The sequence below is a fragment of the Sciurus carolinensis genome, chromosome 9, assembly GCF_902686445.1.
Source record: "Sciurus carolinensis chromosome 9, mSciCar1.2, whole genome shotgun sequence".
Classification (NCBI taxonomy): domain Eukaryota; kingdom Metazoa; phylum Chordata; class Mammalia; order Rodentia; family Sciuridae; genus Sciurus; species Sciurus carolinensis.
In genome coordinates, this window is record NC_062221.1 from 120,009,098 (window position 1) to 120,021,832 (window position 12,735).

General features: G+C 33.9%; 1 pseudogene; it reads left to right on the forward strand.

Annotated features, from left to right (window-relative positions):
• The window catches only part of LOC124993738 (proteinase-activated receptor 2-like), a 61,892-nt pseudogene extending 51,296 nt beyond the window's left edge, over positions 1-10,596 (forward strand).
• Positions 10,597-12,735: the final 2,139 nt, after the last annotated feature.

Here is a 12,735-nt window from a genome sequence, read left to right on the forward strand (position 1 = left end):
TTATATGGATCAGTCACTTAGGTGTTATCATCTTTATTTATTGGTACTTTCCTCATAATCATTCATCTATCAGTTCAAAAGTGATTGATGATAGTTGCCTGGATCCATTCTTTCATTAACATTTGCAAAAAGAAAGCTTTTTAATTTTATCATTATTTTGAGTTTATTTCTTGGAATTCTTCAGAACACAATTTCCCTTGTTAAATATTTGGTTACTTTGAGATCAAACTGTATAAGAAAAAACAATAAATTATTGATTGTTTCTTTCTCTGTATTTATCGGTATCTATAATAATTGATTTGTAGAAAACTTCAAAAATGATAAATTAGTTTCCTAAAGTATAGTTAGAATCTCAAATATTTCTCTCTATGTATATTTGATGTATTTAAATCCATTATAGGTAATGATGTTTGTTTTCAAATTGTAACTGGAAGTTTTATCAGATGGCCCTAAGATTCTTGCACATTAGTATCCATGCCCTATATAGACTCCTCCTTGAGAGTGAGTGATTCCTACAAATATGACCAGATATCTGACATGAAATGGTAAGTGGGGTTTTACAAATGTATCTAAGGTTCAAAATCAGTTCACTGATATCATACTGATGAGGCTCTCTCCCAAGGGAAAACAGCAGCAGTGAACACTTTATAACTAAAGGAAGCAAGCAAACAACTCCGTTTTGATTTTCTTTTGATGCAGAACCTGACAAGAAATTGAGAAAAATTTTTAGCACCTGAGAGGATTTTCCCAGCGAACAAACAGCAAAGAAATAGGGTCATCAATTATACAACAGGAAGCAAATGAATTCTGTCAACAACCTGTGAATACAGAAGAAATCGTCAAGCCTCAAATGAGATTTGAGACCCAATCAGCACCTTGATTTCTGTTCATAAAGAACTCTTAGGACGGGAAACAACAAAATCATGCATGCATTACCGTGCCACCAAACCTGTGATATTTAATAAAAGATTAGGACTGAATGTTATAATGCAGGATGGCCTTGTGTTCCTTGACATGAATCCCAGGTCACCAAAAGACAGTTTTCTCAACATGTTGTTGTACTATATTCTCCTTGAAAACTGTTGCAATTAAGAATAAAAATATGCTTAGGTGAGATTTGATATGCACATTCCTGCTCTATAAGAGGTGTGTCTCTCTCAGTCAGAATATTCATATAAATGATGTCCATTTTTATGGTTTGGTGTATAGTTTTCCCCAAAGACTTGCATTGAAGGTTCACTCTCCAATGTGATAGTGTTCAGAATTGGTCCTCTGTGAAGATGACTATAGGTAGCATGGCTTTAACCTTGTCAGTGTATTAATCCATTAATGGATTCATAATTTCATTGTATTATTGGAAGGTGGTAGAAACTGTAGTAGGTGGGACCAAGTAGTAGAAGAAAGTGAGTCCTCAGAGACATGCCCTTATCGATGATATTTTGTCCCTTGTCCCTTCCTCTCTCCTTTTCGTTGTTCCCTGGCTACCATGATATGAATGGTTTTCTTCTCTGAGCCCATTTGCCATGATGTTTCTGCCTTGGAGTCAGTGAATCATGATCTGAAACTTCTGAGACTGTGAGCCAAAATAAATGATTCCTCCTCTAAGTTCATTTTATCAGGTATTGTTACATGATAAGTAACAAAAAACTGACTAAGTCAAAAAATTGGTACCAGTTTAAGGAAGCCCTAGAATATTGTAAGCAGAGCTTAGACAGTTATGGTGTAATCTTGGAAGTCCCAGAATTTCAGTAGGATTGCTATCAGTAAAGAATGTGTTTATGAAGTTTTAGATGGAAACAAGGACTCTATTGGAAATTGGACAAAAGGTCATTCATGTTACATTCTTAAGGATTGAATTCAGGGTGATTATCCACTGAGTCACATTCCAACTCTATTTATTTATTTATATATTTATTTATTTATTTATTCATTCATTTATTTATCTACCTAATGAAATTGTTCTAATTATGCAGCATACACATATGAATATATTACAGTGAATTATACCTTTATTTATATCTATAAAACACTAATTTAAAATAAATACATAAATGGAACAAAAACCAGTAGAAAAAGGGAACAAGGAGAATTTGTAGGAAAAACAAAGGGAGATTCTACATGAGGGTAAGAGGAAGTACAGGGCATAGAAAGAATGCGAATTATATTTCATGCATGTGTGATTATGTCAAAATTAACTCCACTATTATGGATAATCATAATGCACTAATTAAAATATTTTTACAAAAACTATTGTGGTTTCAGGGAAAGTTCTGATTTTTACTTCTACCAAAAATGTAAGTAATGCATCATGTTAATAAGCATAAAATGTTCAAATATATGATTTATAAGACTTAATGTAGAAGAGCATATAAAATCATTGTCTATAATTTTCTTTCCAATATAAGCATATTAAATTTACTTTAATTTGTTCTATAAAGTAGTTTACTTCTATAACATATTAAACAAGATATAAATATGTTGAACAATGATTCAAAAATTGGGCTAAAACAGTCACAAAACATTTAGTTTTACAAAGTATATGTAAAATTTGATGAGTTACATATATATAAAAAAGAATAACTGATTTTTAATATATGTATATTAAAAACTTTTACTCATTCTGAGTTTCAAGAACTCCTATGTTCAACTTTTCAGACTCTCAGTTTGTAATCAGAGGTGATTATTAATATTATATTTTTATATATTCCTTTTGCTTATTTATGGTAATTCATTTATCTATTTGATTGAGTCTTCACATTGAATTGTTGCTTGAATATAAGGAAAGAAGGAGACAATTCATATTAAATGATAAATTTTCTAGTAAAGAATGACATGCTAGGGCTGGAGTTGTGGCTCAGTGGTAGAGAGCTTGTCTAGCACGTGTGAGGCATGAATTTGATCCTCAGCACCACATAAAAATAAATACACAAGGTATATAAAAAAAGAATGACATGCTGTGGGCCTCTATTGTTTGAATCTACGTATTAATACTTGTAATAATATGTATATGTATATATGTGTCATTCATTAAAAGAAATTGGTATGAATTTTAATTTGAAAATTTATTTTTTTTTTGGAGCAGTCTTAACTTCATGGCAAAATAGAAAAGAAAATACAGAGTTTTCAAATATTCCCTGTCCCTCAGTACACACAATCTCCCCTACTTCAACATCATCCCCATAGTGCTGCATTTGTTAAAACTGAGGAATCGTTAATGACACATTTTTATCCATAGTCCAAACTTTACACTAGATTTTATTATTAGGGTTCCACCTTCTATTGATTTTGACACTTCTTTAATGCTATATGTTTGACTACCACTATTGTATCATACAGAGATGTCACTTTACAAAAAGTCATTTGTGCTCATTTTTCTGCCACCCTACGCCCTACCAACCACTGATCTTGTCATCGTCTCCATAGGTTGGTTGTTTTCTCCAGAAAGTCATGTAGAAGGAGTCATACACTTTGTAGTTTTTTTTTTTTTTTTTTTTTTTCAGGATAACTTCTTTCATTAGTTATATAAATTTGTTTTCTCCATGTCTTTTCACGGCTCGATAGCTCATTTCCTTTTGTGCTGAAAAATATTCCTTTGTCTGGATATACCACAGTTTATTTATTCATCTACAAGAGGATATTTTGGCAATCATAAATATAGCTTCAAAAGCATCCGTGTGCAGATATATATGTTATATAATGTGAACACGTTTCCAATCTTTTTGGGTAGATATCAAGGCACATGATTGTTAGAACATATGGTAAGATTATGTTTCATTTCATCAGAAACTGTAAGCTGTCTGCCCTAGTAGCTGTGCTATTTGTATGAGAGTTACCTTTATTCTATAGCCTTACTAAGACTTAGTGTTTACTGTGTTTTATAGTTCGGTCATTTGAATAGATGAGTAATGGCTACTTGTTGATGTTTCGTTTTTGATTCTGTAACAGCATATTATGGAGATCACCTTTTATAGATTATATTTAGCCTATTCAAACTTGTGCCCATTTTTAAAGTTTGCTTGTTCAATATGATTATTCATTTTCTTATTTTGATTTTTAAGAGTGCTCTATGTAATTTGGACAATATTACATTATCTGATATATTTTTCAAAATATTTTCTCCCAATCTGTGGCTTACCTTTTCCTCCTCTTGGAAAATGGATTTTTATTTTAAATTTTAAAAATCTACATTTCTCCATCCTTAAAATGCTATTCTATTTTCATTAAAAACAAATGATATCTATTTTCCATTTATAATCTCAATACCCAATGTCCCTCACATTATTTTTCTCTAATGACTCCCTCTTCACTCCCCCCTTAAATCAAAATTTGTGGAGAAGAGTATCATCATAAATAAGTCAGAGAGATCTGTACCTTTCCTATTATTTGGGTTCTAAAAAAAAAAAACTATACAAATGTTCCTTGTTAAACTTATGAGATATTTTTTGAAATTGTTTTAAAATACAGCTATATGTTTGAAAAGGAAATATTTATCAATATTCACTTAAGTATCTTATTTTTGGTTTTCAAAATATAAATCTAAGTGGCAAGAACAGTTTTTTGAAATGTCATCTGGATGCTTTTTTAGAGGTCATACTATATACTATATTATGATGCATGAAAAGATTTTTTGTAAGCAAATACATGCAAGAATAATTTGTGTGACATTTAACTACCTCCTTGTGCAATAACCCATAGCAATTATTCCACCACAACTACCAATAACTACAGTAGAATGTAAAGGTCTATATGGTTAATGAACTGCTAAATTAGTGATAGCATTTTTCAAAAATTATAAACACAGTTGAAGTTACAAAGTGTAAACAGTATTTTCCCAATAAAAGGTTCTGTCTGAATTTCTATTAGCAAACTTAAACACACACATGGTTGAATTTTAGACTGTGAAATGTTTATTATACTATACCTACTATTGTGTAGCAATCATGGTTTTGAATCTAGAAAACCACAGGAGTTGATTTGGTTTTTTTTAGACATTATTATTCTCAGATACTTTTGTGTTTCATTCAAATACTTTTGTGATTTGTAAACAGATGATGAGCTTTGTGAACAAGAAAAAATGGAACACAGTTTAAATATGAACTGTTATATAGCTTAACATATTAAGTTACTCGCTATTTGTTATTAAAATACCAAGTCTAATGGAAATACCATTATATAGACAGAAGTAGGATGAAAGAAACAATATGAAGTACTGAAGCTGTTGCCCATACCAATATCCTATGTTAAATGATATTTGTTACCATATCTATTTTTCTTCAATTCACACCTCACTTGACCCATGGAAAGCATCTGAAAACCTTGAACTTTCCCTTGTCTTTGGCTATCTTCACTTTGCTTTTTAGAGAGAACACCACTTGCTTCCTCTCTTTTTTCCATTAGTGCCTTCTCCTTATCTCTGTGAACACTAATATTGAAGTGTTTCATTGTCACTTGACAATGACTCCTCAGTAAACTTAATTCACTAATTAATTATGTCTTGTATAAAGCATCTATATACTGATATTTTAAAAAGGTAATTCTCCATGGACTTTTTCACCTTTACAGTCCACACTTTTGGGAAAAGAGTATTGGCAAATTTGCTTCAAGATGATTGAGGAGTAAACATGCATGTGTGGTAGACAGATAATGGCTTTCCTAATCATGAAAAATATAAATATGACATCATACATGCAAAAAGAGAATTAAAGATGTAATTGAGGTTGTTAAAAATGATCTCAAAATATAGAGATTATTCTATATTACTTATTTAGTTAAATTCAATATAATCTTGGGTGTCCTTAAATGCATAAGAGGAAAATAGAAAAGTAATGGTCAGAGTGAAAAGAAATACTATCCCAGCCATTGCAAACTTTAAAGATATAAAAGCCCATGATCCATGAACCAAGGTGTTTGGGCAGCCTCTAAAGCAGAAGAGGCATGAAAATTAATTCTTCCATAGAGCCTCTAAAAAGGTTGGTAACCCTGCTAATGCCTAGGCTTTGGTCCAGTGAGAACTGCCTCAAACATCAGAACCACAGAACTGTGAGATATTTGTGCCTTTAGCCTCTACTGTGTGCTCTTTGGTATAAAACAGAGAAAACTAATACACCTTGAAATCTAGAGGTGACATTTTGCTCCAGAAAGATTTAAAGAATTTTATCCTCTCAATCCATTGCATCACATTTTATATTGATGAAATCATAAACTTTCCTCTATCTTCTTTCCTCCTGGACTTACATTTGCTTACTTTCTAGACTTAAGCATTCAATTTCTTCCTCGTTTTATTGATTAGAGAAGGGGAATATGTGACAACTGATGTATATGAGCCCTGTCTTAGAATTCGAACTTCTCCATATTTGTGCAGTTCTGATACATGTAGAGTGTGACATTATGCTTTCATTGCACAATCCTGTGAAGACTGAGGCTCAAGGACCCCACATTGAGATCTTGGTGAGTAATAAATTGGTCTAGTGACTTCATATTTTCTATCACATGTATATGAATGTGTAGAAATTCAGTAGGTAGGAAAAGAAAAAAAAAAATAACCACTTTATGTTGAAGATTCCAGAGGAACTGCTTTTGTCCTATGATAAGAAAGCCAAATATTATCTAAATTTACAAAGCAACCCCTGGGAGTTCTCAAGCTCCTTGGCTGCTTCTGTTCTCTACTCAAAATCTTAACATGAGACTTTTCACTCAGTTGATTTTTCCATCTCAAGCACCACAATTTTGGACACCTAAGAGATAAGGATGAAGATCATCATTGCTAGGTAGAGGGACTTTGTCTCTTCACAAGGAATACAGTAATGTTTTCCCACACCCTGAAATTCTACTTAAAATATTTATCACTGAATTCTATCAGTACATATTTTTGTTTTATCAGAAATATTTTGCACCTTAAATACCATTTGTGAGAAAATACATAGTTTAAGAAAAATGTTGGGTAGAAACCACCAAGGTCATGTGTGTGACCTCAGCCTTTTATTTTACTTTAATTTTCTGTGTCATGATGATTAATATCTATAAAATGAATAATATTATCACTTTTGATAATGAAATCAAGGCAATTTGATCAGAATATGGAAATGCATGACATTTTGTGACAGACATTTTGTCTAGGAGACTTTATTCTTTTCCCTTTCAAAGAGTGAATTACATTATTTGCATATTTAGTGTAAAGATAATAGGTTTCTCTATGGCAAAACTCTTTTGGTAATTTATCCATAATTGAATTGGGTTCTTAGTTGGCATCTCATGTGCATGTGAGTTTATGTACTTTAGCAACTTTGCATTATATTGCGTGGGTTACTGTTTTACAACATTATGCACCAAGGAGATAAATGTCAAGCTCAAGAAGTTCAGATTCATAATTAAATCATCGGCCCTTCTCCTCATACATGGTGCATAGCAAATGACCCTTTCACTTTTAACTAATGCAGAGTTACTCTATTTAACTTGACTAGTTTTTTTCTTAGCTCCAATATTATATGATTAGAACTATTAGTTTTCAAAAATATTAGCAAAAACATATTGCAGCGTGTGTTTCTTTAAAAAGAAGTGTGACCATCTTCACTTTCATGATATTTTGAAGGGTTTTGTGTGTATTACATACTAAAAATGACAGTAGTCTTTAGTTAAGTACCACATTATCTTATGTATTATTAAAAAGGGGGAAATAAATATAAGTTGACAAGTACCAATAGTTTTGAAAAGTTATGAAGGAATTACTTGATATGTTTTATACAAATTTTATACCCCTGTTAGGTTTCAATATGAAACTGTTTGAATGACTGAAATATTACAACTTTATATTAATCACCTCAGATTATAGAATATAGGAAATAAAGAATTATTATCTTTGTGCTGGTAGGTTAAATATTTCAGACAATGCATAACAACTGATTTTTTAAAAGCATCGATGGTCTCTTCAAACCAAGTTTGGAATAAACTTCAAACATTATCAAACATTGGGTACATTAAAATAGATTTACAAATTTATGAATGTTATCCTACTTAAGAAATTGGGCAATGAAAGCATGAAGGATATAGTGTCCATGTATTGTTTTTCCTACAACCTTTGAGAAACTTCCTCTCTTTAACTCCATGTAATTAGAGTAAAGCTATCAGTTCCACAATCCTGCCTTTCATGCCATAAAAATGCATACAAGACCCAAGCTGGCTTAAACCTATATATATCCTATCTCCTTGAAGTGATTATGTTAGGTCATGGCTAAGTGGCTCAAGGAAGAACAAAAATCATTATTTTCTGATTGAGTGCTGCAGATACTATATGCTTGAAGTGACAAAGCATAGTTTTACATTGTGGATTTAATTGCCTAAGAAAACAGTATAAGAGAAAGTAGAACTAGTGGAGAGAGATGTATAAGGGTGTGAAAGCATATGTGCATGTACATATAGATGTATATATGAGTCTGAATGAGTTTGGTGTGGTGGTATACACCACTAATATCAGCCACTTAGGAATCTGAGACATGAGGGTCATGAGTTCAAGTTCAACTTGGGCAACACAGGCATGATAAAAGTTAAATATACAAAAGCTTTCACAAAATTCAGCTTAGTTTAATTCCAGAAAAAAAAAATTATTTTATCAGAGATTATCACTGGATTTTACAGTGATTTGAGGAAAATGTGTAACTTTTAGTCTAGGAAGGAAAATGATTGTGGAAATTTTATTTTTTCATCTTCAAAGTAGAGTCATCAGGAGCAGATATAAACCAATCAAGTGCATTTTAGGACCAAGTGTTTGTTTAGTTTCCCATTTAATTGCCTACTTTTTTTTTTTTTTTTTTAACTTGAAAGACTTTTTCTTCAAGTGCTTTGCCAAGTACCCAATGTATTTGCAACTTACATTTGGCTCTTGATTATCTCTTGGGATTAGTACACTATAGATTACCTGTAACAAAACCTTACTTTCAGAATTTATTGACATTGCTATCTTCTCTACTTGCAATTAAGTCATTTCCTGACATTCAGTCTGTTTTCTAGCTAGTAAAGATAGTTTAAAAAATCAAACTAATTTCTGACTGCATTTATATAGTGTAAAATACTACCAGTCATACTGGAATGAGGAAATATATATGAGGAATATTATCAATATATGAGGAAATATTATCATCTATCCAAGAGGTACATGTCATGAATCAAAATGTTTAATTGCTATATTTGATTTCAAATGCCAAAATGATATAGTTACTGAAACTTAGGGTTATAAACAACAAGCTTTATAAATTCTCCTTTGTGTTGTAGGTTTGAGGATAAGAGGAACTGCAAAGGGTAGCTAGCCATTTTGATCCTTCTCTGAAATCATCTTTGCTAAATGACTTGTTGATTTATTAAAGAAACTTTTTTTTTATAATTATGTACAGAAATGTAATGCAAAGGACAGATACCAAGAAGTATTCATCCAGAAACTGATCTGGACCTGGGAAAGTATGTGCAGAGGCTCTGATTAGGTGAAAGGGTGGATTTTTCAGGGCATGTGGAGTGTCCACGAAGTTTCAAATCAGTAACAGCAGATTTTCCAACTTCTTGACATCTGAGCTGATAGAAGGATATGAAGTTGAAGCATGGTGTGGCTACTGGGCGGCACCAACCTGCTGGTAACCTCTGCCTCCTGCAATCACATCATAGGAGCACTGCTGGGCAATGAATCCAAGGCCTTACGCATGCTAAGATCCAATAGAACCTCTAAAGGAAGAAGTCTTATTGAAGAAAGAAGTACCCTGCTGTGATTTATATGGCCAATCAGTCCTTAGCAGACCTCCTGTCTGTTATCTGGTGCCTACCATATACATGGCAACAACTGGATTTATGGGAAATCTCTTTGCAAGGTACTCGTTGGCTTTTTCTATGGCAATGTATACTCTTCCATTCTTTTCATGTCCTGCTTCAGTGTGCAAAGGTCATTGTGAACTCCATGGTACATACCAAGAAGAAGGCAGACATTGCCATTAGTGTCTCCCTGGGAATATAGCTGCAGATTCTGCTGGTCACTGTCCCCTTGTATGTCATGAAGCAAACCATCTACGTTCCAGCCCTTAACATCATGACCTGCCATGGTGTTTCGCTTGAGGAGGTGTTGGTGGGGCACAGGTTGAATTATTGCTCTCTCTGGTCTTTGGAATCTTTATGTTCCCAGCCTCCACCTATGTGCTTATGATCAGAAGGCTCCAATCTTATGCCATGGATGAACAGTCAGAAAAGAAAAGGCAGAGGACCATCAAACTCATTATCTCTGTCCTGGCCGTACTGGATCTGTTTCACTCTTAATAACCTTCTGCTCATGGTGTATTAATTCCCAACTTAAAACTAGGCCAGAGACATGTATTTGCCCTATACCTTGTAGCTTTCTGTCTACCCACCCTTAAAAACTGCATTGACCCTTTTCTCTATTACTTTGCTTTCTCTATTACTTTTCTCTATTACAAGATTTCAGGGATCATGGGAAGAATGCCATATTTTGTGGTAGAATCTGCATGTAAAGCAAATGAAATATCCTATATCCTCACCACAAATAAATTCTCTAGGAAATCCACTTCTTACTATTCAAGTGCAACCAGTGTCAAAACCGCCTCTTGAGTTTTCTAGCTTCACACAAAACATGGAGTTTTACGGGAGAATGTGAAGCTGGCTTACCATTGTGGGCAGATGCCTGTTATTTCTTTCCTTTCCTTTTTTTTTTTCTAATAAGACTTGTGGTAGGCCCTTTATTTTTTTTTCTTAAAACTTTTCCAGATTTATTCAGATGCAATTGCCCAGTGGGAATTAATAGACATTTAGAGTTTGCAACTTGCTACTTACTGTAAGCATACATTATGAAATAGTTTCCACAATCAAGACAACACACATTTTTGTCATTCATATATTATTTTACTTTTTGCCCTTTTCCTCTTGTGGTGAGAAAACAGTTAAATACATTCTGTTAGCAAATTTTAAGTATAGACACAGCATCACTCCCTGTAGCCTCTGTGCTGCACCTGACAGCTCCAGAGCTCCCTCCTCTTGCTCAGCTGAAGTCTTGAGCTTGGGCTCTTGCCTGGGCCTCCAGAACTTCACCGTCCTGTTTTCCCTCAGGGGCCTTCCCATGTGTAGAGGGAAATGAAGGATGGGGAGGGTGTGCAGGAAGGAAAGACACTGGAATGAGACAAACATCACCTTATGTACATGTATGATTACACAAACGGTGTGACTCTACTTCTTATACAACCAAAGAAATAAAAGTTGTACCCCATTTGTGTACAATGAATCAAAACTTTAAAAAATGGTATATTCAGGGTGAAACAGACAATATAGCTGGATTAGTGTGGGACCCAATAGGGATACGAACCTGAGACTCACCAAAAGCTCTGGGAAAGGGATGGAACAGAGAGAGGCTGTTATTTCTTAACCAAGGAGGTATTAGCAGAAAGAACGTATGTGCAGCTTGTCGCAGGATTGCTACAAGCTTCCTTGTTTGCATGAGAATAGTCTTCCACAATAGCAAAGACATTTGTTCAGAATTCTAGTACTCAGATGTCCCCAAAACTAAACTAACAGAGCAAGATACAAACGGTAATAAAAAGACAGAAACTCAGTTACCTGAAAAATTATGCCTGGAATGAAGAGTAGGTTTCCATCTGAAACTATTTCTTCTACATCTGGGGTCCATCTTAGCCTCATTAGGTCTTAAGTCTTCAGAGAGCATCAGGCTGATCCACTGATTTTACGAATGAGGAAACTAAAAATGGTGAACGGCCTGTTTAGAGTCAGATTTCCAACCAATAGCAGTGAGATTAGGTTGGGCAAAATAATCCAAATGCTCAGTGAGCAGCATTCTTATACACTTCATTAAAATCACTGGGAATCTTAATAAAAGTATAGGTTCCTCAGCTTCAGAAAGAAGAACTCAGACTACAGGAAAAGGGACATTTTATAAACCTGAGTGATTTATGCAAGTGAGTTTGAGAACCACTGAATTGAGCTTTGCTGCCAATTGACAAGGTACCACAATGTTTTCTAAAAAGAAAAGCTAATAAGAATGTTTTGTACTGGGCAGAGTATTATACACCTGTAATATCAGTGGCTGGGGAGGCTGAAGAAGGAGGATCACAAGTACAATGCCATCCTCAGCAAGTTGGTGAGGCCCTGAGCAATTTGGTGAGACCCTGTCTCAAAGTAAAAAAATTAAAGTAAAAAATAAAAAAATTTAAAGGGGCTGGAGATATTGCTCAGTGGCTAAGCACCCCTGGGGTCAATCACTGGTACCAAAAAAGAAAAAAAAGAAAAGAAATATTCATTTCCAATATAAATAAATATTTATTTAAAATTCTAAACATCTATGTCTGGCACTGTTAAGATTGAAACAAAACACACATTAACTCTCCATTTCACTCAACTGTTTTCTAAGAATTTTAAGTCTGTGGCTATAAATGAGTCCATGGCATTCATAGCCACTGTTGCTAGCTTGGTTCTAACTCACCTTCTTCACTCTGCAAATGTCATCCTTGTAATTCCACCCACACTCTTGTTTTATTTCCTACCATCCGCAGAGTTGCCCCTCTTTGCTCATTTACAAATTCTACATGGCTTCACACAGGTCAATCAAATTGCACAGCTATTATGCATTTGCACCTTGTCCCTCTGTGTGATTGCTTTTCCAGAGAAATATTGCTTCTCCAAAGTATTTGACACAAACAGTTTGTGTCCTCCCAAAGCAGTAAGACCCAGGCAAACAGGGCC